Consider the following 24035-nt stretch of genomic DNA (forward strand, 5'->3'; position numbering starts at 1 on the left):
CACCAGGGAAGCCCCAAGCCATCTATTAATTGTCCAAATCTTTTCTACATACCTTTAGATACATTAGGTATCCTATCAAATTTATCTTCTTGAAGAAATTCCTCCCAGAGACTTCTGACCAATCTGAATTTTATTCTACTCTACAGTGATTGCCCTCTAAGCCTGAAGCAGAGCTGATGTCCTAGCATTTCTACTGGAGAAACCCTGTCTCCTATCCTCTGTTGGAAAGGGCATCCCCTGTTGTGTATCCTTTGCTTCTCTTTCTTGTTTTACTCCTTTGTTTAGATGGAATACACCTTCCAGTAGTTTCCTAATGTGATATTTTTGAGATCTTACACATCTGAAAATGTCTTTAGTTTACACATGCACTTGGATAATAGTTTATCTGGCTGGGTTCAAAATAGTTTCTTTTCAGAACTTGGTAGGCATTGTACCGTCGTTTTCTAGCTTCCATGTTGCTGTTGAGAAGTCCAAATGAGTTCAGAATCCTGACCCTTTGTAAGTGACAGATATTCTTCTCTCTGGCAGCTTGTGACCCCCTCTATTTGTCCCTGATATTGTGAAATTTCACAATGACAGGCCTTGTATGGGTGTTCTGTCCACTGTGCAGGATGTTTACTGGCCTCTCACATCCTTCCATCTGACAAACTGTCTTGGTCAATTTCATGTCCTCTTGTTTTTGTTCTGGAACTCCTAGTATTTGAGTGTTAGATCTCCTCGCCTGGTCTGGAAATTTCTTATCCTTTCACTTCAATTTTCCTCCTCTGCTCTGCTTTAAGGGAGATTCCTTTATTGTGGAAGCTCCTTTAAGTTCTCTTGTCAACTATCAGAGCAATTCCAGGAACTCTTTCCTATTCTCCGAGTGTTTCTTTCATGCGAATCCTGTTCTTGTAACCGAGACTTAATATGTTTTATGAGGATACTGATGCGCTTTTATAACAGTTCTCTGTTCTCTGCGTCGCCCCTGCTTCCTCCAACTTGCTTTGCTTCATTAGTTTTAGCCTCTGTTTTTCGTATTAGGGCAGAAGTCCCAAAATTTGTCTGCATGTGATGATCACATGGGAAATCTTTAAAAATGCCAACATCCAGACCCCATGGCAGACCAATGAAATCGTAATCTCAGGGTCTAAGATGAAGGGATTCGTAGTTTTTGAAGTTTCCAGTGTTTTGTGGGACAATTCAAGCTGCTTTTCAATGTTCCTCCTCTGTTGTCTTAAGATCCAGCTTTCCTGGCTGTGCCCAGTTGATGACCACTTATCCATCTGCCTCCAGTTTCCAAAATTCTATTACTGCCTTGTCTTCTCTTGTTATTTTTTGACCTTGTGCGTGTGTATGTGTGTGTGTGTGTGTGTTTGCCGTTTCACAGATCCCTTTACTGCTATTTCAATAGGGTCTGAAGAAGGAGCAGAGCATAGAGTAAGATAGGGAGGAAAGGACACTTTGAGGAGGTCAGTTTTAAACCGGAAGGGGCCTTCTATTTCAGTTCTAGTGTATATTGACATATGTACAAATATATCAGCAGAAATTTTTTTTTTTTTTTTTTGCGGTACGCGGGCCTCTCACTGTTGTGGCCTCTCCCACCGCGGAGCACAGGCTCCGGACGCGCAGGCTCAGCGGCCATAGCTCACGGGCCCAGCCGCTCCGCGGCACGTAGGATCCTCCCAGACCGGGGCACGAACCCGTGTCCCCTGCATCGGCAGGCGGACTCTCAACCACTGCGCCAGCAGAGAAGCCCCATCAGCAGAAATGTTAACTTCACTTCATTTATTCAGAAGGGGCTACAAGCTCAAAATCAACCCAAGTTTTCTTTAAATATGAGAGCACTGGCACCACAGTCAGCTATACAGTTAAAACCTCACGTAGTCAAACTTCACTAATTTATAATTCGTGATAATTGACTTGGATGAAGTTTGCCTTTCTCCATTTTTTTTAATTAAAAAAATTAGTGTAAATGACACTGCAGATTGGTAAACTGGTTAAGAGAAAAAATATTCAAGGATATTATTAGAACTTATGCAGAAAGACAGAAAGTTCCTCTGATTACAAATGCTGCTACTGATGTGAATCTGATTTGCTATGCCCTGAACTGCACTTTATTAGCTATTAATCTGTATGACTGAATTAACAGAACTGAAATAAAACCCTTGCTTCTCTTTAAGCAAATTTCATAAATTTTTCTTTTTACAGGCTTTTCGTCTACCTGAACTTGGAATTGTGGAGGGTTTACTCTGATGAAAAGAACAGAAAGACAAACTGTGAACTGTAACATGTCATTTACAATTAAAAAACCACTAAACACAGGCAAGGAATTCAAGGGCTATAAAATGCCATGCATTTTCACAGTCAATTAATACAAAATTATTTGGCGCATTCAATTCTGTAGCTAGATGGGAAGTTACTATATTTAATTGCTTTCAAACTCACAAATTCACCTGTGAGACTGGCCCTCTTTTCGTGCTCTCAGGGGGAAATGGTGCCTCAGCCTTCCAGTCCCCGGAAGTGCCATTGGTTTGTCTCTTTTTATGATGACCCATTGCTCTGTCCTCCCTCCCACCCTCCCTCCCTCTTTCCTTCTTTCCTTCCATCCTTCCTTCCTTCCTTCCTCACTGATAAACATCCAGTGTGCTGGTCTTTATGCCTGAAGCTGACTGGAGTGCTTTCTCCCATGTGTGGGTGGATGTGACTCAAGGATGTAAGCCCAGATTTAGCTGCACATCCTGCCCTTTGAAGAGCGTGTGTGTGTGTAGAGCACCGGCTTTCCCTTAGAAGCCCTGGGACTCTGCTTGCGCCTTGCTGGCCTGTCTACAACAGCAGTCCTAAGTGATGTCAGTGGAGTACAAGAGAATGCAGAGAACTGGCCTTCAAAAGTCACTTTAAGGCTCCAATGAGACTAGTGACATTCAGCCTTATGAATGTAAAATCTGAAAGTTCACAGACTCCCTAATAATAGCAGCTCTACCTCTGCTATTTTCTCTTGAGAAAATACATGACTAAAAGCTATCTTTATTCACTGATTCTTTCAAATAGGTCTGACTTACTAACCACGCCAGTGTAAACATTTGAACAATGGTAAGAGTTAGTACGTGCCCATGTTTAGTCAGTGTATCACTTAGGAATTGTATGTGACTTCTAGAAACAGAATTCTAACTCTGGTGAATTAAATACCTGAAGGTTTAGACCCTGACAGGCAAGAGGTCCAGGGGTGTTGGTTTAAAGCCAAGGTCTCTGAAATCCTCTGGCCTTTTCTTCATGGTCCCAAGGAGGTTGCTAGAGCTCCTGCCACACACAACATCTGATTTTGCTGCAGCTTGAGGAATGAAGGGCAAAAAGTTTTCCTTTGAAAGCCTTTTGCTCTTTCATGCTTACGTCTCAGTGGTCACCCCCTCTGCAATGGAGGCTGAAGAATGTAGTTTTTCAGCCGAGCACATTATCCAGGGGTCTCTTAGAAGGGAAGATGGGAGAAGGACATTGGATAGGCTGCTGGCAACCTATGACGTGGTCAGTCCAGACACGAGGCTGAGAGTGTGTCTGGAACCATGGGCAGCGAGGGGGTTCTCGGTGTGTGGGTGGAGACCACAGGTCAGACGTCCCCAACACTCTATGCTACGGGGCTGGCATCTCGGTGTGCTGGGTTTAAGCATTTCTCAGAGGAGGCAGCTCGTAGCAGTCAAAGGAGCACCGAGTGTGGAGGCAGAAGAGGTGGACACAATCCTGAGCTATGGGTCAGGAACTTGGACAAATGGCTTTACCTCTCAGAAGTGCAGCTTTCCCTGTACAAGGAGGAAATAGTAACAGCTGCTTCTGGGAGGGGGATGGAGACGAGGTCTGTGAAAGCTTCTCGGCGTGGAGTCTCCCACACAGAGATGCTTACTCAATGTGGCTTTAAACTGAGGAGCCCAGGGTCACAGGCCAACCTCGGACTTGGGGACAAGCAGGCAGGTGTGAGGTGCTGGACCTTCACCTGGAGTCCCACGTGGTGGATGCTGGGGTGAACGGCCACAAGGTCATCTCCAGTGCCAAACGGCATCTTGTAAACTGCTCGACCCCAGAAGCAGGTGCAAATTGGATTTCGAAAAGTGCAAGTTCCCTCCCCGCTGCCCGTCCGCTCTGGAGGTCTGCGTGCGTGTCTGCTTTGTATTTCAGGATTTTCATTTTTTATACTGGCTCATTTACAGATGTTTGATCAGGTGTGAACGTCTACCAAGAAGACTATAAAAAAGCAATTTAACAAGTGAGTCTGAAATGCCATACCAAGGGTGGGACTTTACACAAATTACGTACTGGACTTTAAAAATGAACAAAGTTTCTCTTTCTTTTTTATTTCCTTGAGAAGCTCCTGGAAGGAAAGTTCAGGAGTTCACTTTGCCTGTTTGGGGTGGCTGTCCAGATGCCCACATCGCCCTGCGTTTCCTCAGACTGTTCTCTTTCCCTGAGATGGCCTTTCCCTCCTATTCACCTGGCAAAAACCGGCTCAAGCAGCAACTCTTCTTCAAATCCTTGATAACCCAGGACCCAGGCAGGAGGAATCCCTCTCTCCCCTGTGCTGGTGTAATTCCTGTCTGTATCTTCACTGTAATAGCATCGGGCGTTTGTTGAGAGCTTACTGTGTGCCAGGCACTGGTCTAAGTGCTTTATATATGTTCACTTAATGCTCATGAAAACTCTGTAGGGTAAGAACTGTTATTATCCTCATTTTACAGAAGAAAATTGAGGCATGGAAAGATTAAGCGGCTTGCCCAAGATCATACAGCTAGGAAACGGCCAAGTCAGGATGGGAATCCAGTTTCTTAAGCAACTATAACACATACATGATTATTTTAATAATGTACTTATCAGTTTTTCTCACTAGATTATAAGAATTTTCTGTCAGGGGCTCTGTCTTATTCCTCTGAGCATACCCAGCATTCTATCCTGAATGAATGAATGAATATGTGTACACACACCATGGGGTAACAAATTTTAACTGTACAGGAAACTCTAAAATGATGAGAAATTACTATATGCCCCCAATTCAAGTTTCTTTTCACAGTGAGCCCTGTTAATCATTTCCTGTGATTTCTTTTAGAAATACCAGCATATATGTATGTGATTTAAAGAATTTACCCAAACAGGATCACTCTTAAACATTCTGCTCATTGCTTAGTACATACAGGGCTATTTTCAACTTATCAAAAATGAAAAGTGATTCTGATATTTTGATTAACTGTGATACCTTGAAAATTCCGTCGATTTTGTGTCCGTAAAAATTGTTGATCATTTAAAAGTATTGATCATAGCCCCAAATCCAGTTTTTAAAATGTTCTAACCACATAGTAGCAACCTCAACTACTTTGGGGAACAGAGGAAGAAATGAGATAATTATGTCTCTTAGCCAGTGTGCTCTCAGCAGTGCTCACTCAGAATCCTTTCATTTCTGTTATTCGTCTACATTTACAAAGAAGCATTCACTGGAGTGTTTTTCTAAAGGAGCAGAGGAGGGGTGCTGATGGGGGGGCATGGGGGGCTTCGAGCAGAGCACAAAGGCTCTAAAGCCCATGGCGGCCTCGGTCTTGGGAGCCTGGGAGGTGGGTATAACAACCCATGGACCCCGGGCTAGCACAGAAGAGGGTCCATAAATCCTGGACTTCCCAAGGGACTTCAGTGCGCTGAGTTCTTCTACTGTGTGGACATTTCATCTCCTCCTCCGGCAGGGAAAATGCCTTTATTTTCCATATGGTACAAAGATGTACCTCTCTCCGAAGCAGAGCTGAACCTGAGCAGAACATGTTTGTTTGTGATTTCGATCCTACAAGCTGGACACTGGATGCAGGCCTAGTTCACTCTTAGTAGTCAGCAGAAGGCCTTGATTCAGATGCCCTTGAGGGTGTGCTCTTTCCCCTTGGTCACTACGAGCTCCTGTGCTCAGACCTTGGACGCTGCAGGAGAACCGTCACCCGGTGCTGTTCTCAGCCCACGATTGTCTGGATCAGCCTACTTTCTCCTAAGAAAGTCCTCAAACAGTGAAACATATGAAATTAGCTTCTATTACTTTTTTAAAAATCGCAGTAAAATATGCATAACATAAAACATAAAAATATACATAACATAAAAAAAAAAGGCTCCAGGTCGCAGCCTGTATCAGAATTTCCTTCCTTTCTAAGGCTGAACAATACTTCATTGTATGGATGGACCACATCAACAGACACTGGGGCTGCTTCCACATCTTGGCCATTGTGCATAATGCTGCTGTGAACATGGGTGTGCAAATGTCTCTTTGGATCCTTGCTTTTAACTCTTTTGGGTGTATACCCAGAAGAGGGATTGCTGGGTCATGTGGCAGCTCCACGTTAAATTTTTGGAGAAACTGCCACACTGTCTTCCCCAGTGGCTGCGCCATTTTACGTTTCCCCCAGCAGAGCACAGGTTCCAATTTCTCCACATCCTCAGCAACACTTACTTTTGTTTCTTTGATGGGCTCCGTGGTGTGATGGGTGTGGGGTGGTATCTCGCTGTGGTTTTGGCGTATGTTACTTTTCACTCAAGAAAAAGCATTCTTCATTCCGGGTTTGGTGGGAGTGTTTTGAGGAGGAACCATAAAAGCAAAGTTCTCCACCGAATGGTAACTCAGGGCACATTCATCAACCTACGTCTGGGCCCAAAGACGGGATCCGACCTTTAGAAGGAGCTGGCTGGGAAGCCCTGCATCGCCCGGCCGTGCTGAGCCCCAGAGACGTCCCCAGGGATTCCTGACCATTAAATCGTGCCCTGACTCTGGGGTGGGAACGGCCCTCTCTAACGTAACACTGCTGACAGCTTTGTGCTGGCCCTTATGTAAATGGCGGAGTGCTCTTCCAAGTGTCAGGGTCAGGCACGGACACTCCTATTTCAGCGTTGGAGGTGGACTTGACCGAGGCAGCGGAGGAATCCGAGCAGACACCGTTTGTGCAGACAGCTGAACAGGCTTGTTCCAGGAGACCACGCCAACTTAGTGTCTTTGTTGCTTTTCTTTTTCCAAAAACACGTCCACGTTTGTCACCGTACCTTAGCCTCTCAGTAATCTTTGGAACTAGCGGAGATCAGCCCATTTGACAGCGAGAACCATAGTCTCTGAGACGTGAAGTACCTTCTGCAGGGGACGCAGCTGGTTAACAGAAACGCCACTAGAACCCAGCATCCTGGCTGTGGACCAGTGATGCATTTCACAGAGATGATCCCCGCTGAGAGTTAAGATTTCGTGCATCTGAATAGCCTGCTTTCTTCAGGACTTTTTACGGCTCGAAGCAAAGTATTGCGTGGAGCAGCGGCAGAGGCGCAGCTTTGCGTCTGGCCCTTTCTCCATAGATCCTGGTGGTAAAGCCCAGCTCCGTGAAGATGGGCGCACCGCCCCCGCCCCCGGGCCTCCCTAACCTCAGCGGGTACCACCCAGGGCTCCTCACAAGACTTCGAGACTCAGTCTGGTTAACTGTGCTTAGCTTCAGGTTAGAAACCACTGCTGATGACTCTCATGATCATTAAAATCAGCTTCTCAAAACATGAATGTCATAGACTAAAGAACTTCCCGGGCCCCTTGTTGTTGCCCTGCTTAGCTCAGGTGAGAGATCATGTGAAGTTCTGTGCCACTGGCGGTGGTCTCTGAGTGACTGGTGTTTTCCTTCTGGAGTTTAAGTGGCCTGAAGTAGGCACACAGGTCTGGGCAGCCCTCACCAGGCTATTTGCAAATGTGCAAGCCCACGCATAAATGGTCCGTCTTCTGGAATTTACTAGCTGGAGACCTGAGTGGCCAAGAGCACAGGGGCTTATGGACACGGCATGTGGATGCCACCGATAGACAAAGGCAACCAGCTGACTCTTATGGCTTCTCTCCACGGAGGTCATTCCTCAGCTCAGGTGGCCTGTGCCGAATATGAGCCCAGAGCGTGATGAAGCTGTCATTACGGGGACGGCAGAATCAGTGCCTGAGGGTTTTAGGTTACGGTTAGTATTAGTGGGAACACGGTGACGGTTTCCTTAAATAAACCAGTGAACAGCAGGCCCTTTTCTGCTTGAAAACAAAAGATGAGAAAAAGCTATCTCACGTGCCAACTCTGATATGTATTCTATTGTATATTTACCGGAAAATGTATAACTTTGATTTATTATTTATGTCTTTACAGAAGCACCTTTTGTCAAGGATACCATGACTGGAGGAAAGAGCTTTTGTTATCATGAAAAACAATGATCAGTCTTATGTTGCTCTTTGGAACGAAATCCTCAGAGCCTACTTTAAAATTATAGACCTTAAAAGTTGCCTATTTCTTTTAAACCAAAGATACCCAACGTTAGCATTACTTAAAAATAGTTTTTAACTAGTGGATAATGTTACATATGAGATGCCCTTCCAAAGCATCTTTGCACTTTACAGCTTCTCAGATGATACCACCCTGTTAAAGCCTGTTCATGAACCATGGGGCTGACACCCCACAGAAAAGCTCATGCAGGATAGCCAGAAATCTCCTTCCCGTGTCATACTCAAAGTTTGAAAATAAAAAGTCTTTCCCTCATTTCATTCCATCTCTACTGAGCCACAGGTAAGAGAATTTGATGAGAAAATTTGGAAGTAACTGGTGGCTAAGAGCATGTAGGATATGGACCATCTCGGGGTAAAGATAGGGGCCGCTATCACCAAAAATTTTGTAACTTGCATTCATCAAGGAAATGTCGTGCTAAATTCATCTTATTCCTTTTTCTCCTGGGTTACTAAACTGGCTGATGTGAGAGTGCCATGATTTAGATTAATTTCTGCAATTAAGTTTCTTACCATGTCTTGTGGGAAATTCAGAGGCATGTAAGCTGGATAACAGAAGAGCCGGGTGAAGTTGTGGTTAATTAGATAACCATCCTCAATACATGTTAACTGTGCATTGATATGAACCTGGAGCCATGGTCCTCAGTTGCTTTCTGTTGTGGCACACGTGGAGGACGGCTGTGCCCCTCCTGGACTTGTGTCCATGGTTGTGTGCGGGGTACATACAGTCCAGCAGACTGGCCACAGGTCCACCCTGTCCCTCCCACTCAAGAAAACACACCTGGAAACTGGTTAGTGCAAGAGACATTATTCTGAGAATAAACTTACCACTCTGATCTGGAAAATGAAAGGCTGGCAGATTTCAGTACCTGGGACGTTATTAGTAACAAAGTATCTGTGCTACTATGAGCTATTGTAAGACAGTCTGTGCTATGACTTGGCCCCTTGTCCCTTGCGTCATCCTGTTGAACATTTTAAACTCCATCTTTAAAGAACACTGAGAGGTGTGCTTCGAATCTCCTAAGGAACCCCATGGCTTGGGAGCTTCCACCTCCACAGCTGAGAGCAGCCTGCAGGAGTGAGGCATCCTTCGAACCTGGAGGTGGTTTTCGGTGCCAGAAAACCTATAGACGGCAGAAGCTTTAAATCAGTATTTCAAAGTGGTTAATTTTTTTTTTTTTTTTTTTTTTGCAGTACGCGGGCCTCTCACTGTTGTGGCCTCTCCTGTTGCGGAGCACAGGCTCCGGATGCACAGGCTCAGCGGCCATGGCTCACGGGCCCAGCCGCTCCGCGGCATGTGGGATCTTCCCGGACCAGGGCACAAACCCGTGTCCCCTGCTTCGGCAGGCGGACTCTCAACCACTGCGCCACCAGGGAAGCCCCAAAGTGGTTAATTTTTAAGAATGAAGTTTTGATGCTCCATCTAAAAGGTTCCAAAAAGGTTTTATTTCTGTAAGTCTTGCTCCAAATAGACTTCTCTCATAAACAGAGATGTCAACATGATCAGTTAGTTACTAATTGGGTAAATATTTTAAAGAAATTATTTCTTATTTTAATAAGAAATAATGTATTATTTTATTTCACCTCTGGACGGCTAGTCCCTGGAGGACAGCAATACTGTCTTGCTTACTTCCCTGCTGTTGACCCTGGCTGTCTCCTGCACACACCACTGAAGTCTGGTGAATTAAACCCTAGTTCATAAACCTCACAGGGGAGTCTCGTCTGTGACAGAACTCACTTTCCACTTAAGACAAATTTTGCAAATTAGAGGGCAACCAACCCCAGGACAACTGTCCCCAAGCCTTGACTGTACCTTACTCAACATGAGTTGCCCCAGAAAATATACAGGGCGCCACTTAAAATGGAATTTCAGGTAAACAATGAATGATTTTTTTAGTATGGGACATACTTATATTAAACAATTATTTGTTGTTCATCTGAATTTGAAGTTAACTGGGCATCCTATGTTTTCATTTGCTAGGTCTGACAAGTCTAAGCCTTTAGAAAATGTGAAGTGAGGGTCCCACTCCAGAGACTTGGATGCAGTTGGCCTGGAATGGGACACCAGGGCTAGTATTTTTCAGAGGCTCTCCAGGTGATACTATGGTGCAGCTGGGGTTGCAAGTCACTGCCCTGTAATGTGCATTTCGACCTTGAACCTGTTCTCAGGGCCTTCAGTTGTAAGCGTCCGCCTCCTTTCCAAGGTATCCTGGCCCTTAGCTTCCCACAGGCTGACCTCAGGGATCAGTGGACCCACAGGCTTGGGGTGAAGCAGGAAATGCTAGGCAGCCTTGACCTCTCTGCCCTTCCTTAGACAGAGGAGCTTTATTCTAGGAAATTCTCCCTATTAGAATTCTTGGGAAATGAAGTGTCTCTGCCCAGCCACTGGGCTCCTTTCTGTACATCAGGCCATTGCGTGAAGCTGCTCCTGACCTCTACATGGTTCTCAGATGTGTAGCTCCCCCCGTGGGCACCCTGAGTTCTCATGTGAGCCTCCTACGCCTGAGTCCCCAGACTAGAGCACCCCATCTCCCAAGGAGACCCCAGATATTAGGACCAGGCTTTGCTCGTCCCCATTTCAAGTTTCGTTGTGTGTGTCAGAGCCGAGTCTAGATCTTGACCTTGTTGGGCTCCCCCCTAGAGACTATTGCTGCACCCTGGGACCCAAGCTTAGCATCGGGGCCCTATTCGCCATGAGCAGACCTTTCAGGATTTGTTTTCCCATTTGGTTTTCTGTGCTCACCTGTTGGAGTCCTGGTACTAGTCGTATGCCTGAACGGTGGAGCTTGCCGTGGCCTTGGGTCTAAGGTTGGTGAGCCTCCTCTGAGGGCTGCACCCGGTGGGAGGATGGGGGAGTTTAGTGCAAGGCTCAGGCCTGGCCCTGGCTTGTTTTCAGCCGGACCCTGTGGCTCCCTGGCAGATCTACACTTAAGACCGTCACAGCACTGTTGACAGAGCCTGGAATCACTGAAGGCAAGCCAATGCAGGTGTAAGATGTGGGGTTTTATTTTAGATTTGTACCGTTTGAAAGCCTTATAGCATGGCAAAATGTTGAGATCTAGCAATCATTGGGATTATGGGATTAGAGACAGAATTCTGAGATCATTTGTATAGAGTTTAGCTGAAAGTGTCGCTGAGTTCTCCAAGGAGAATAAACCAGGGCTCAGTGCTCATAGATGTCAAATACACCAGTGGACGGAGAAGCCTGGTAGATGAAGGCCAAAGCAGGAAGAAATGCCAAACACCTCTCAGTTCCTGGTCACGCGTGAGTCATGAGGACCACTAAAGGGATGAGGTGAAAACATATCGTCTAAGAGAAAGGGCGTCATCTGAACCCTGAGAGGCACATGGCTTACACAGGGAGGGTTTAGATTTTAACTTTTAGATATTTTTACAAGTGCCCTACCAGAGGTGCTCATTTAGAAAGAAACCAGATAATGTTTTCAAGCATGTGAGCTGTGTAGGGAAAATACCGCAGTCAGAAGGCAAACCCAGTCTTTAATAAAGACTTCTGCACTGAGGGAGCCGGGTGGGGAGGAGACCAGAACTTTTCACTGGAGTTGGAGTACAAAGTAAGAAGCCAAAATATTAAGTGGAAGGAACATATAGTCCTGAATATAAACAAGACACAGCCTGTGAGAAGCTGAGAGCTGGTATAATCCCTGAGCATCTTAGTACCTAATTAACTCCTGGGCTACCTGAGGCTAATGAGACTGATGGCTTAGGTCACAGCACATCTGAGAGTGGACAACTCCTTCTGTGCTGTCACTGGAGGGAATGGGAAGGTGAGATGTGATTTATTTTCCTTTTTTCACAGCCAAAAGTCATGGTGACAAAGGCTACGTTGTATGGCAAATCAGTGACGTTAAACTTTGATTAAGAAAAGATCAACTCTTTGGTAACCTCTGAAAAAGTGGTTTGAAAAACTATTGAAAGAGAAGGTAACAAAATGTAATGCTTGAAGGCAAATTTAAAAAACAGAGTTTTCATCAAAGAATATCACTCGTAAGAACACATTTCTATTATCTCCAAGCACAAGTATGTTTATAGATTCAGTCAACTTTCCCAAGTTTTGTTTTTAGTTTGGAGCTGGTGTTCTTTGATTAGTACTTGACTTTAGTAAGGAAACTTATTTTAACATTATTAATTATTAAAATAAAACATTGTTTAGAGGAAGTATATTTACATATAGGGTTAGGATAATTCTATCAAAATTCTTATTTTTACATTTTAATAAAGATATTAGATCATCTAGGGGGAAAAGGTTATGTACACTTTGAAGATGTGAATTTGGTTAAATCAGTGTTGATGGGACCAAGATTTAATAAAAATATGGATGATTATGAAATGCATATAAATGGTATGCTATTTCATTAAAAATTATGTATCCGTATTATAAAATAAACTAGTCTTAGTTATTTAATCACTTGAAACAACCCCTAGATTTTAGGATTTTGAGTTGAGGAATTTTTTGCAGCTGGAGTCCTCGTTTTATAGAATGTGGATTTTTATAGGAGTTGTAATCCTCATCTGGTTAATTTTCTTTAAAATTAAAAAGAAAAAACCCCTGCATTTGACTTTGACATTAATTGTCATAACTTTTAGTAGAGAAAAAATTTTGAGGTGATACTAAGACTAGAAGTCATAAAAAGTACTTAATATTTTTTATAACATCTACCTGGAAACTGAACTTACTTATTTTTAAATAATGCTACTTCTCTATTGAATAGGAAAATTTGGTGCCAATACGAGTAATTTTGTGGGAGTGAATAGAAAATGAACAGCAAAGTAATAGCATGTAAAGAAATTTTCATGTTCAGATTTGACCGATGTTGCTATAGTAAGTTATGTATTTGTGTAAATGTACTCCACCAATAATGAGGTCAGTTTGGAAAATATATTGCTTATAACTGATTAAATCAAAATGAAAAATTTTACAGTGATTGTTAAATGCCAAATTGAACTGGTCTCGTTAAATGTGAAATTCAAGTATATTTAGACTATTGCCTAAATTTTAATACATAAAAATAATGAGATGTGACCAGAATAGATGGAAAAAGTTACTTCTATTTTTTTTTTCTTTTCTTTTAGCAGCTTCTCATTTCACAGTTTAGATGTATTTTCTGGAATTTGATGAGATAGCCTAGCCTGTGGGCATGAAGCATGCCGTGCCTCTCAGTGAACAGAGGAAAAGGACAAACGGGTATCGGCCCCTGTGGTTTTATATGAGCATTTTGCTCATGACTTTTACCTAAGGGGGTTACCTTTGTGTGTCAGTCAGGTTCACAAAGAAGAAAGAGTTCATTAAGCACGTTGAGGGGGGCACAGCTGAATGGAGGGAATGTAGATGGAGTACGGTTTTATACGAGGTTCCTAACTGAAAACAGACTGCAATCCTACTCTTGGAATACCCATGACTGCACTTTGCAGCTGTGATTGTGCAGTGCTGCGGCCGAGGCCAGCTGTCACCTCATCGGAGCCATTCAGTTATTTACTGCTATTCTGGGCGTAGTCTAGCAAACGGTCTCCAGGAAGGTGGGCGAGCAAGTGTGCGCTGTTTTTGCTTCCTACGGCAGGACACGACACAGGGTTTTGCTCTCCTGAAACCCACAGAGAATTCCATGCGGGGCCCCAGCAAGCCGAGGAAGGCAGACCAGCCCCTCCTGGTCCTCAGGCCCTGTACGCTGCAAGCCTAGGGACTCTCTTGAGCTACCTCCTGCAGGTGCTGATCGAGCTTCCTCAATCCTGTCCATTATTGTGTCTTATTTGAGAAGAAGTTTTTCCTCCAAACAAAAATAGGCACTTTAAAGTTTACTCGACCTAACTATGTCCTTCTCACTCTGGCAAACCAATACCATAACACAGGTTAATGCTTATGCTTATACCAATTCCTAACATAAATTCATCTATAGTTGCCTATTGTTCTAAAAGTCACAGAAAACTGCTGTGTAATAACAAATGGGATATTGAGAACTGTGTGTACATTTGGAATATGTACTGTGGTGGGTGGATGTTTAGTGAGAGAAAACGAGGACAGAGTCCGTACTCCACGGAGCCCTGTTAACACTTTTAAGGATGAAGGTGTTGTAGGAAGAACCACCAGTATTATCCAGAGCCACCCCTTTTAGCAGAAACGTTTCAAATATTATTAAAATCTCCTATATTTGGGTGGAATTGGGAAGAATCTCATTTTTCTCATTTTCAGTTGAGCTGCTCGGGCTACATGCCCTTCAGAGTCTCTTCAAATGCTAAATAGATTTTATGATTTAGTAAGTTTTCTATTTCTTTGTCTTATTTTGAACTGTTAAAATACTGGGTTCTTTTGTGGTAAATTGTGTGGTTGGGAATACAGAACAGTTATGTATCTCACCCGCCTGACTGTGCAGCAAACTACTTCCATTATCTTAATTTCTTTTTAAAATCTAATTTAAACCTGTGATGTTTCGTCTAAGCTGATTTTTCCTATTTCTCCTGGTTCTGCCTTCAGCCATTGTGGAAAGTAAAGAGCTTATTTCCATAATGGAAAATGCTACCTTTTCGCTTGTATTGGTTTTGTTCATTGACGCAGCAATCTCTCACCTTGGCAAACAAGCGAATGTTATTCTTATTTGAATCAGTGAACGAAGCTCCCTGTTTGAACAAGGAGGACAGGCTCATTGCCAAGGCTGCCCGAGACTGCAGATTTGCAAAGGAGCTGACGATGTGCGCGTCTTACAAGCCCATCCCCGCATCACTGCCTCTGAGCGATGCTGGGGAAGAAACAGGACTAACCCACCACACTCCCTTCCCCTTGGAGAGGGGGAAACGGGCCTCTGTTGGTAAAGTTCCCAAGAGACCGCCCCCTCCTCGTGTTGACAGGGCCTAATGCAGTGGGGAGAAGCCAACGCCATTGAAGCAACGCCCCGCCAGCTGAGAAATGGAAAATTAATATCACGCAGCCAAACAGACAAGCACACTGCTTTCCACAATCTGCCCTAAAGACATTTCCGCGCAGGCATCTGGTTACTACTAAACCATCATCGCAACAGGAGGTAGATTCCAAGGGTGAAGGTACTTGACAAAGCCCCCAAGAGGCGTCTTCGTGCCAGCAGACAAAGATTCGGAGTGTGCGCTCTAACTCCACCGAGCTGCCGTCTACATCCCGTGGCCTCGTGGACTTTGAGAGCGGAGGGAGCATTAGAATAACGAACAGGCTGGCTCCTTAATCCCAGGACAGACACAGTGAAGGACGGCAGTGGCAAAGGCAAAGGCATTGAGTTAGCACCTTAGTGTTGGGCTACGTGATGTACAAAGAGATTTAATCAGACTTTTCAAAGGAAATAGCTGCTGCTCACTAGGCAAAATTGCTTCATAATCCTACTGAAGTAAAATGTAGCAGTGCTGACACCCTAACCTCTTCTCGTTTCCGTCGTTGGAAGTGTTCATTAAGTGTCTCTGAAGCATGTTAAGGAAGTTATGGGCAATACAGAGGTATGAATAATAGGTCTGAAATATATACGTAAAGCAAATGATTTTTATGAGGTGTGAGACGTTTGTTGGGAAAGTGGTAAAATGATACATAACTGGTGACACAGCGGTGTGAGCAGAGCACGGGCTCTCTGTCAGAGGTGCATGCCCGCAAAGCCCACTGCGTGAGCGTGGGGACTTCTAGGTGGCCTGGGAGCTGGACGTCTAGCCTCATACTGAGGAGGATGTACTAAAGGATATAATAACTAGCTCATCCCTCAAGATAACGTTTTATACAGGTGACTGAGGAGCTCAGCAAATACTGTCTGGCATCCGCACCCCCCCACTTACTAATCGATCGATCGATCAATTAATCAATTGATCCAGCACAGAGTTAGATGCTAAGGATACCGAGGTGTCTAGGCAGGGTCGCCATGATAAATGCATGATAGATGCACAGCCAACACACATGGAAGAAAGACTGATTCCTCTTTCAGTAAAAGGCTAAGGGAAGGAGCATTTCAAGGCAGAATTCACAACGGGAAACCTTCTTGGGTACAGTGTTGAATAATGAGTAGGAATTCCGTATGGTTCCTCAAAGTATGGCCCCTGGACCATTTACATCAGAATCACTTACAGAGTTCGTGAAGAGTGTTCTCGGGCTCCAGCCCAGAGCTACTGTTAAGGCTGTCTGGGGCAGGAGCTTAGTGAACTGCAGAACCACTGCCCCAAGGCCTAAGGCAGCAAAGGAGGTGCTGGTAGAAACACCCACGTCCTCTTCACTCATCACGCACGGCTCTCCCCTTGACTGTCAAGGCACACTTTCCAATTTCCCACTAATGATAACTCGTAGGGGTAGCAAAAATAAAATTACAAGCCTTTATTCAAATATTGAAAATTGTGTAGCCAGGAGTCTGCCCTTGTGTCCAGGGGCACTCATACGTTATCCCTGTTCCCTGTGCAGGACTGAGTTGAATAACTGGGAGTTCAGTCACTCGCCCATCCGAGCAGGGACACAGAGGTCCCCACCCCGCCAGGTACGGACTCCCGAGTTGTTGGGTCTTAGGAAGGTCCAGAGGCTGGCAGGGCGGCTGGGTCAGGAGCTGGGGGTGACCCCTGGAGGTCGCAAGACACCCACTATTTACCAACCAGTATTGAAGCTTTTCCCTATTTTAATGACTGGTATAAGTGCTCGCTGAATAGTTTCCCGTACGTCCACGATAAGACAAAAGACAGTGAGGTAAAAACACCAAGGGTTCGATAAGGTATTTATGTTCTCCGTAAATTGAGGGTTTAAGGCTACCTTAGGAGTAAGAGCACAGACAACTAGACCGTATCAGAGGCCACGTACTGTCTGTGGGCTTCTAAATTTTGTTTCATAAGAACTGGGCTAAATAAGATAACTTTTGTTCCTTTTAAAGTTGACAGTCAGCTTGCTATAACCAAGTTAGAGCACTTGTGTTAATAATCCTAACTGTTCTTTGCAGGTTGGAGCTGAGCAGAACATATCCCTAATTCTCTAGAGTTTCCACTGTGACAGTTTTCATTGTCCCTGTCTTAGCTGGGGTGGCTGTAACAAAATGCCGTGGCCCGGACGGCCTGGACAACAGATGTTTGTCTGTCACAGTTCTGGAAGCTGAAGGCCTGAGGTTGGGGGCCAGCACGGTCGGGCTCCGATGAGGGCCCTCTCTCGGGCTGCAGACAGCCGCCTTCTCCGTGTCCCCACGTGGCAGAGGGACAGAGGAAGACCCTGATACCTTCCTCCTCTTATAAAAACACTGATCTCATTGTCCGACCCCGCCCTCAGGACCTCATCTAAGCCTGATCACTTCCCAAAGGTCCCGCCTCCTAATACATTCATTCTGGGAGTTAGGGCTTCGGTATATGAATTTTGTAGGGATGCAAAGGTTCAGTCCGTAGCAGGACCTTTACACCTCAATGCTGCTTTTGTCTGTGGCCAGAGCTCCCACCATCAGTGGAGACCCCAGAGGTGAGTGGCCGGTTCTCGGCACGTGGTATCAAGGCTGGCATTCTCTTCTGAGTCCCTGTGAGGACCCCTGGGTCGGTGTCAAGATTCTGGACATTCTGCGGAAGTCACTAGTGTTCAACACGGTGCTGGATTCCCCCGCCTACGCCCCTCAAGGCCACTGGTTTCCAGACCAGCTGAGCTGTGTCCTGGCTCCGCCCCCTTTCCCTCCCGCCCCCCTCTGAGCTTCCCCAAGCGTGACATTCGCTCATCGTGGATGGAGGCAAGATTCAAATCAATACAAGAGGCCGTGATGAATATTTTGTGAAAAGTTTCTTTACACCAAGTCCTTATGTGTGTTACCTAGGCCAGCGCTTCTCAAATGTTAGCGTTCACGGAGCCTTGCGGGATTGGTGAAAGCACAGATTCTGATCCAGTGGGTGTGGTGGGGCTGACCGTCTGCATTTCTAACAAGCTCCCAGGTGGTGGTGCTGGCCACGGACCTACTTTGAGTAGAAGGGACCAGGCAACTAAACGTTTGGGGATAGTCATAACAGATGGGTTTATACTTACAGAGTTTGTATTACATTCCACATTCGGAGACTTTTTGAGAGCTTTGCGGCTTCTCACTGTTTTTCAGAGATAGCCTTTGAAAGCCACTTCGCTTTGTAGTGTGCTTTCAAAATTTGCTGCCCTGGGGAAGCTGTGGAAAGGCGAAGCGCGAGGTTAAATATTTCGTTCAGTGAATCTAAGTTCAGACCTCCGAACTTCCCTTACCGCCAAGGGACCACACAGCCCCTCCCTTGGGGAACACTGGGCCCCCCTGGGGGTGCCCGCCTCCAAGAAGGCCCGCGGGGGGCGTGGGCTGAACCGCCCATCGCTTACTCGGAGCAGGAGACAGCGAACGGGGTGATAAAAGCGAACCTAAAATAAAAATTAACAAGCAGCCTGAGAATACCATGTGAAATGAATCCTTACAAAACTGTCTGCAGCGCGGAGAAATCAGGGAGTTTTATTAGGTGATGATAAAACGAAGTAAACTTCATGTGAAAACATTCCAAGGTCGGGTCTTGTGTGGTATAAGAGAGGAATTTACTAAGTAAGGCTCATTTAAATCAAATGAACATCAAGGAGCTCTAATCCCATTTATACCTGCGTTTGAAACTGGTTACACACACACACACACACACACACACACACACACACACCCTTCGTTCCTCAGTGACTTTGCCGCCCGGTCTGAAGTGCACGTTCTGTTCTGGGAACAGAATCCCCAGAAGGCAGAGGCCTGCGCTGATTCGGGCTGTTCAGACACGCTTCTGCGTGCAGTGTGTCAATAGTTCTGCGCCCTGGAAGGTAGCGTTCTTCCACTTCAGCCCGAGTCTCCCCTCTTTTGCTCACCTCCATTTTGGTGGAGGAATTAAATCACTTGCCATGACTACATTTTGACCAGCAGGCCGGGCGGAGGGTCCAGGCGGAGGGTCCCGGGCGGAGGGTCCCAGGCGGAAGATCCGGGCGGAGGGTCCAGGCAGAGGACCCCGGGCGGAGAGTCCTGGTCGGAGGGTCCCGGGCGGAGGGTCCCGGGCGGAGGGTCCCAGGCGGAGAGTCCTGGTCGGAGGGTCCCGGGTGGAGGGTCCCGGGCGGAGGGTCCCGAGGGGCGCTTGGCAGCGCGGGCTTTTTCTTGGCTCCCCCCACCCCGATCCTCCCGAGGTCAGCCTGGGGGGGGGCTGTGGTCTTCGGGGCTGTGCCCCAGACCCATTTCCACACGTGGCCCTGGGAGGCAGTGGTCTGCTGGGTAATCGTGCACCCTGGGGAGGGTCAGACCCTTGAAGGTGGGTGGGAGGCGGCAGGGGTAAAGGGAAACACGAGCAACATGGCCTCCCCGGGGTATTGCTGGCCTCCACACTCTGGTGGGGCCGCCCGGACGGGGAGGGACCAAAGCGCCTCCAAAGCCAGAGGGGCGGGGCCGGCGCCGGCGAGCCGCGGCCCCCAAACCCGGCAGAGCCTGACGGTCCGGTCCGTGCGGGCCTCAGAGCCTCCGCGTCCGGGCTCCACCCGGGCAGGGTCGTGAGATTCCCTGGTGCGCCCCGGGCGCTGATGGCTGCCAGACGTTCCGCCACCCCGGGTGGCCGAGAAGCACCAGGTCAGAGCGCGGGAGAGTCTGGGCAGGTGGGAAGCGGGGTGGCGCGGGGCCGCCAGGCAGAGTCTCGTCGGCAGCTTGTGGGAGAAGAGCAGGTACGCGTCGGAGGGCTGAACGGGGAGACGGCGGTGGCTAGGAAGTCAGAAAATACGGATCTGGTATGAGATGTCTCAGGTGAGCTCATCCGTCAGCAGTGAGACGAGGGAAAGTCAAATCCTTATGACCCAAGTACCCAATGTGACTGGATCTTTAGGAGAAGACTTTTAATTTGTTCCAGGTTCATTCTAACCAGTTCTTTTGAATCGACAAAGCCAGGCTGGAGAGGAGGGTGGAGGAGGCCTATATAGTCAGTAGTCTGCGGCTCTGGTCCACAGCCTGGCCCCCCAGGCGGCAGGGCAGACCAAGGGCCGGCCTCTCGCGTAACCCTGGGTCTGCACAGCCCTGCTCAGCACCCACGTGTGGCCACGGGGCCTTGGCCGCAGCAGGGGTTGTGGAGCTAAGAAAACTCGAAAGTGTGTTTAGATTAAGTAAAACCCGTGGTCAGTGAGGAGTAGCCTGACAGCACCTCTGAGCAGTGCGGGCCCCCATCCGTCTTCTCTGGCTGGAGGGGCTGTTCCCTGTGCAGTGTGCCGCCTTTTTGTGGAACTGTCCATGCATCTTATAATCAAATGAAAGCGGGATTGCCCGCGTCTCTTCCCTTGACAGAGCCTCCGATTAGACTTTCCTGAACCAATGCCTTTGATTCCGGGCTCTTTCTTGACATACACCCATGAGGAGTCCTATTTCCTTGGTTTCTGGATGAAGCCTGTGTCTGGAATTGTGGACACACCAAGAGGCTTTAGTCTTCTGTCCGATTATCCCCGATGTTTTCCGCAGCCTGGGGAGGGTCCACTCGCTGGGCTCTGAGGTCAGGGTCAGCACTTGCCTTCCTGCCAACGTCAGGTCCTGTCCTACCAGACCCTGCACATCACAAAGGGGGTTGTATCAGCCAGGGACTTTAGGGGCCTTCGCCTTAATGCCCAGGAAGTCTGAGTGTGCCCTGAGGATGAAGAGAAATAGATTGCTCTCACAAGTGATCTCTACAATCATCTGTGCTCAGGCGAGGAAACACAGTTTTAATATTTCTTCTGAAAATTCCTCTCTTTGTCTGCTTTTAGCCTCTGTTTTTCTCTCTCCCCCACGAGGATTCTAATCAGAGTTTAACAAGGTCATTACAGTTGTTGTAATTTTGCTTTTGTATTTCTAAGGCATAATGTTAAAATTACCAAACATGTTCATCTTGGCACCTCCATAAGCAGTAATATACCCTCAGCTCAGGATTTATGCGGTTAGTTTAGTCGTGGCCCATTGTGATGTTAAGAAAACAGTTTTCTGAAGCAACTGTAGTCCCCAAATGCAGGACTGTGGGTGTCACTTAACATCAGCTAAGTGATGCGAAGGATGTGAGACTTAGTGGCAGGGTGCACGTCAGGTTGTGCCTGGGTGGTCTGGCTTTTCAGTGATGCAGCCTGACACACGGATGTTCTCGCCATGAGACCACCATTCCGGAAAGCACTTCTTCCTTCGTGCACACGGGCTCACCAGGCACTTCTAGAACCCTGACCCTTTGTGTGGTGCTGGGGAAGAAGAGGTGTAGGGAAAGGTCCATACCCCCGGGGCGGGGACAGTACCATAACCCAGGAAAGGATCATCCAGAGAAGGCAGCAACCTTCTCTGTCTCAGTCTTTGTTATTTCAAAGTTAAAGCCATTTCAGGCCTGCTTTCTAAAATAGATTTTTATTGAACGGGAATGAAAGAGGGATTGGGCAAAGTTGTTCAATCGAATGAATTTCGCTTTTGGTTATCCCACCACTCAGGAAAAGTAGGGTTTTAGTGTTGGGCTGGTGAGGCTGGTGGTACACGGCACACACCTGTGCACCCGTGTTGCTTCCTCTAAGGGTCTCGATGCCACGGCAATAAGCGAAACCACAACAGAGACAGGAGTATGAAGTGGTTTACTCTGTCACAAAGGTCATTTGAAGAACGAATCCTGACCTCTTAAAAGCAGTACTTTGTAGAAGGTGGAGAAGGGTTTGCAAGAATTGAGCTGATAGCTCTCATTAGGTACTTGCCCTTGAACCTGCTGATTAGAATGATTCTTCTCTAAAGCACATATTTCAGAAAAGCAGAATGTGAGAAACAGTGTTACCTAGAGGAATGGTCTCCGAAGTAGTTGGATTGTTCACTGCCATCGGCAAAATATTTCAAAGCATGTGGCAATATTTTACTCTATTTATAAATGATATAAGTGGATAAGCAATACATGTATACATAGTTTTATAAACATTTCATATATTACAGACATAAATTATATGTGCTCAATATTACTAATACATATTTTAAAACGTAAGTAAAATATACATTTGAAAAGAATGGAGAAAGAATAGAAATTAGTTCTAACATTTCCTCCATGCCCCTCAAAGACTAGCTGGACAAGCTTGGGAACACAGGTCCACTCAGGACACCAGCCCAGGAAATGGGACAGAGTAGAGAGAGCAAAACTCTGTTTTGAATACTTGGGTATTCGGGCCAAATCCCCTTTCTTTCCCGAGTCATTCTACATCCACTGATATTATAAAAGGAATGGGGAAATGGTTACAAAAGGAATCCACGGGGCTTCCCTGGTGGCGCAGTGGTTGAGAGTCCGCCTGCCGATGCAGGGGACACAGGTTCGTGCCCCGGTCCGGGAAGATCTCACATGCCGCAGAGCGGCTGGGCCCGTGAGCCATGGCCGCTGAGCCTGCGCATCCGCAACCTGTGCTCCGCAACGGGAGAGGCCACAACAGTGAGAGGCCCGTGTACCGAAAAAAAAAACAAAAAACAAAAAACAGGAATCCATGTGCAAATATATGAGTAATGATTAAGTGAACAAATTAATGAGTGACTGTGAGTGAAATGGGGCCCTCGTGCTCGTCTGGTCCGTCAGCATGAATTCAGCAAAGGACACAGTGTCTGGCCTGATTTTTTTATTCCTTAGCAGACCGTGATCATAATCCTTCCAGCACTGACCAGTCCTCTTTAATCAGTACAGAATACGTTTGTTTTTGGAAAACAAACAAGATGTGCTTACACACCTGTACTTCCTATTTTAGCAACTTCTACATATAACTTGGAAACACTAAGAACGAACTTCATACTGAAGTCGCTGCCCAGAAACAGAAGAGGAGAAATACGTCTTCTGTTTTTCGGGAACTCTTCAGTTCAAAGTTCCTCTAGATGTCAGTATGACCTAGGGAAATGAAAACATAATAGCCTGTGGCAATGAATAAAGACCTTCTTACGTTATCTAAATGGTGAATCATATCTGATATATAATTAAAGGAAAAAATGGTCTGGTTTGGAAGCTTGTTTCTTACCTTCCTCAGAATTGATAGTTCTCCTGTTGGTCAAATCAGAACACTGCACCCAGAGAGCGTCAGCACATCCTGTGAGCACCCACCACTGACACTGAGACGTCCCTGGAGGCTTACAGCCAAATTCTCAATTTTACATATTTTGATAGATTGAAATTAACTGACACACCAGTTTTTTTGTTTGTTTTTTTGGGTTTTTTTTGGCGGTATGCAAAAAATTGGGAAAAGTGGGAAATTGATGAGAAAAAATGTTTAAGAAGGGCTTCCCTGGTGGCGCAGTGGTTGAGAGTCTGCCTGCTGATGCAGGGGACGCGGGTTCGTGCCCCGGTCTGGGAGGATCCCGCGTGCCACAGAGCGGCTAGGCCCATGAGCCATGGCTGCTGAGCCTGCGCGTCCAGAGCCTGTGCTCCGCAACGGGAGGGACCACAACAGTGAGAGGCCTGTGTACCGCAAAAGAAAAAAAAAGAAAGAAAGAAAGAAAAAAAATGTTTAAGAAAATGTTGCAAGCTATACTGGGGTGGGAGTATGTGCTGATTGCTGTGCAAGTATAGAGCAGGGAAACTAAAGGACATTTTCCTGCCCTTTCACTTAGAAAGTTCCAAACTCCTGGGCTCTAATCTCTAGTTTTGGTTTTCTGCAGAGTTACTAAACATGCCTCTGTGTTTGAAGGTCCTTATCTGAAAAATGGAAAGGCTCTGAACCTATGGGACTGCCCTTTGGATTGTTTAAAAGCACATTTATAATTTGTCTTGGTATCTATGACCTGCACTTACATGGTGTTTCATGCTTGCAAGTCACCCTCAGGCAAATTTTACTCTCTTTCCAAAG

The 24035-nt window shown here is 46.3% G+C and overlaps 1 protein-coding gene and 1 long non-coding RNA gene across 2 annotated transcripts in view; both read left to right on the top strand.

Moving 5' to 3' along the window:
• MYLK4 (myosin light chain kinase family member 4) overlaps positions 1 to 24035 on the top strand; it is an 89161-nt gene that overhangs the window by 40803 nt on the left and 24323 nt on the right. The window lies entirely within an intron of this gene.
• On the top strand, positions 6061 to 8519 carry LOC117197081 (uncharacterized). The gene is made up of 2 exons (XR_004477565.2): positions 6061 to 7953; positions 8133 to 8519. It is a non-coding gene; the product is annotated as an uncharacterized LOC117197081 (long non-coding RNA).

Source organism: Orcinus orca, chromosome 10 (genome assembly GCF_937001465.1).
Source record: "Orcinus orca chromosome 10, mOrcOrc1.1, whole genome shotgun sequence".
Taxonomy (NCBI): Eukaryota; Metazoa; Chordata; class Mammalia; order Artiodactyla; family Delphinidae; genus Orcinus; species Orcinus orca.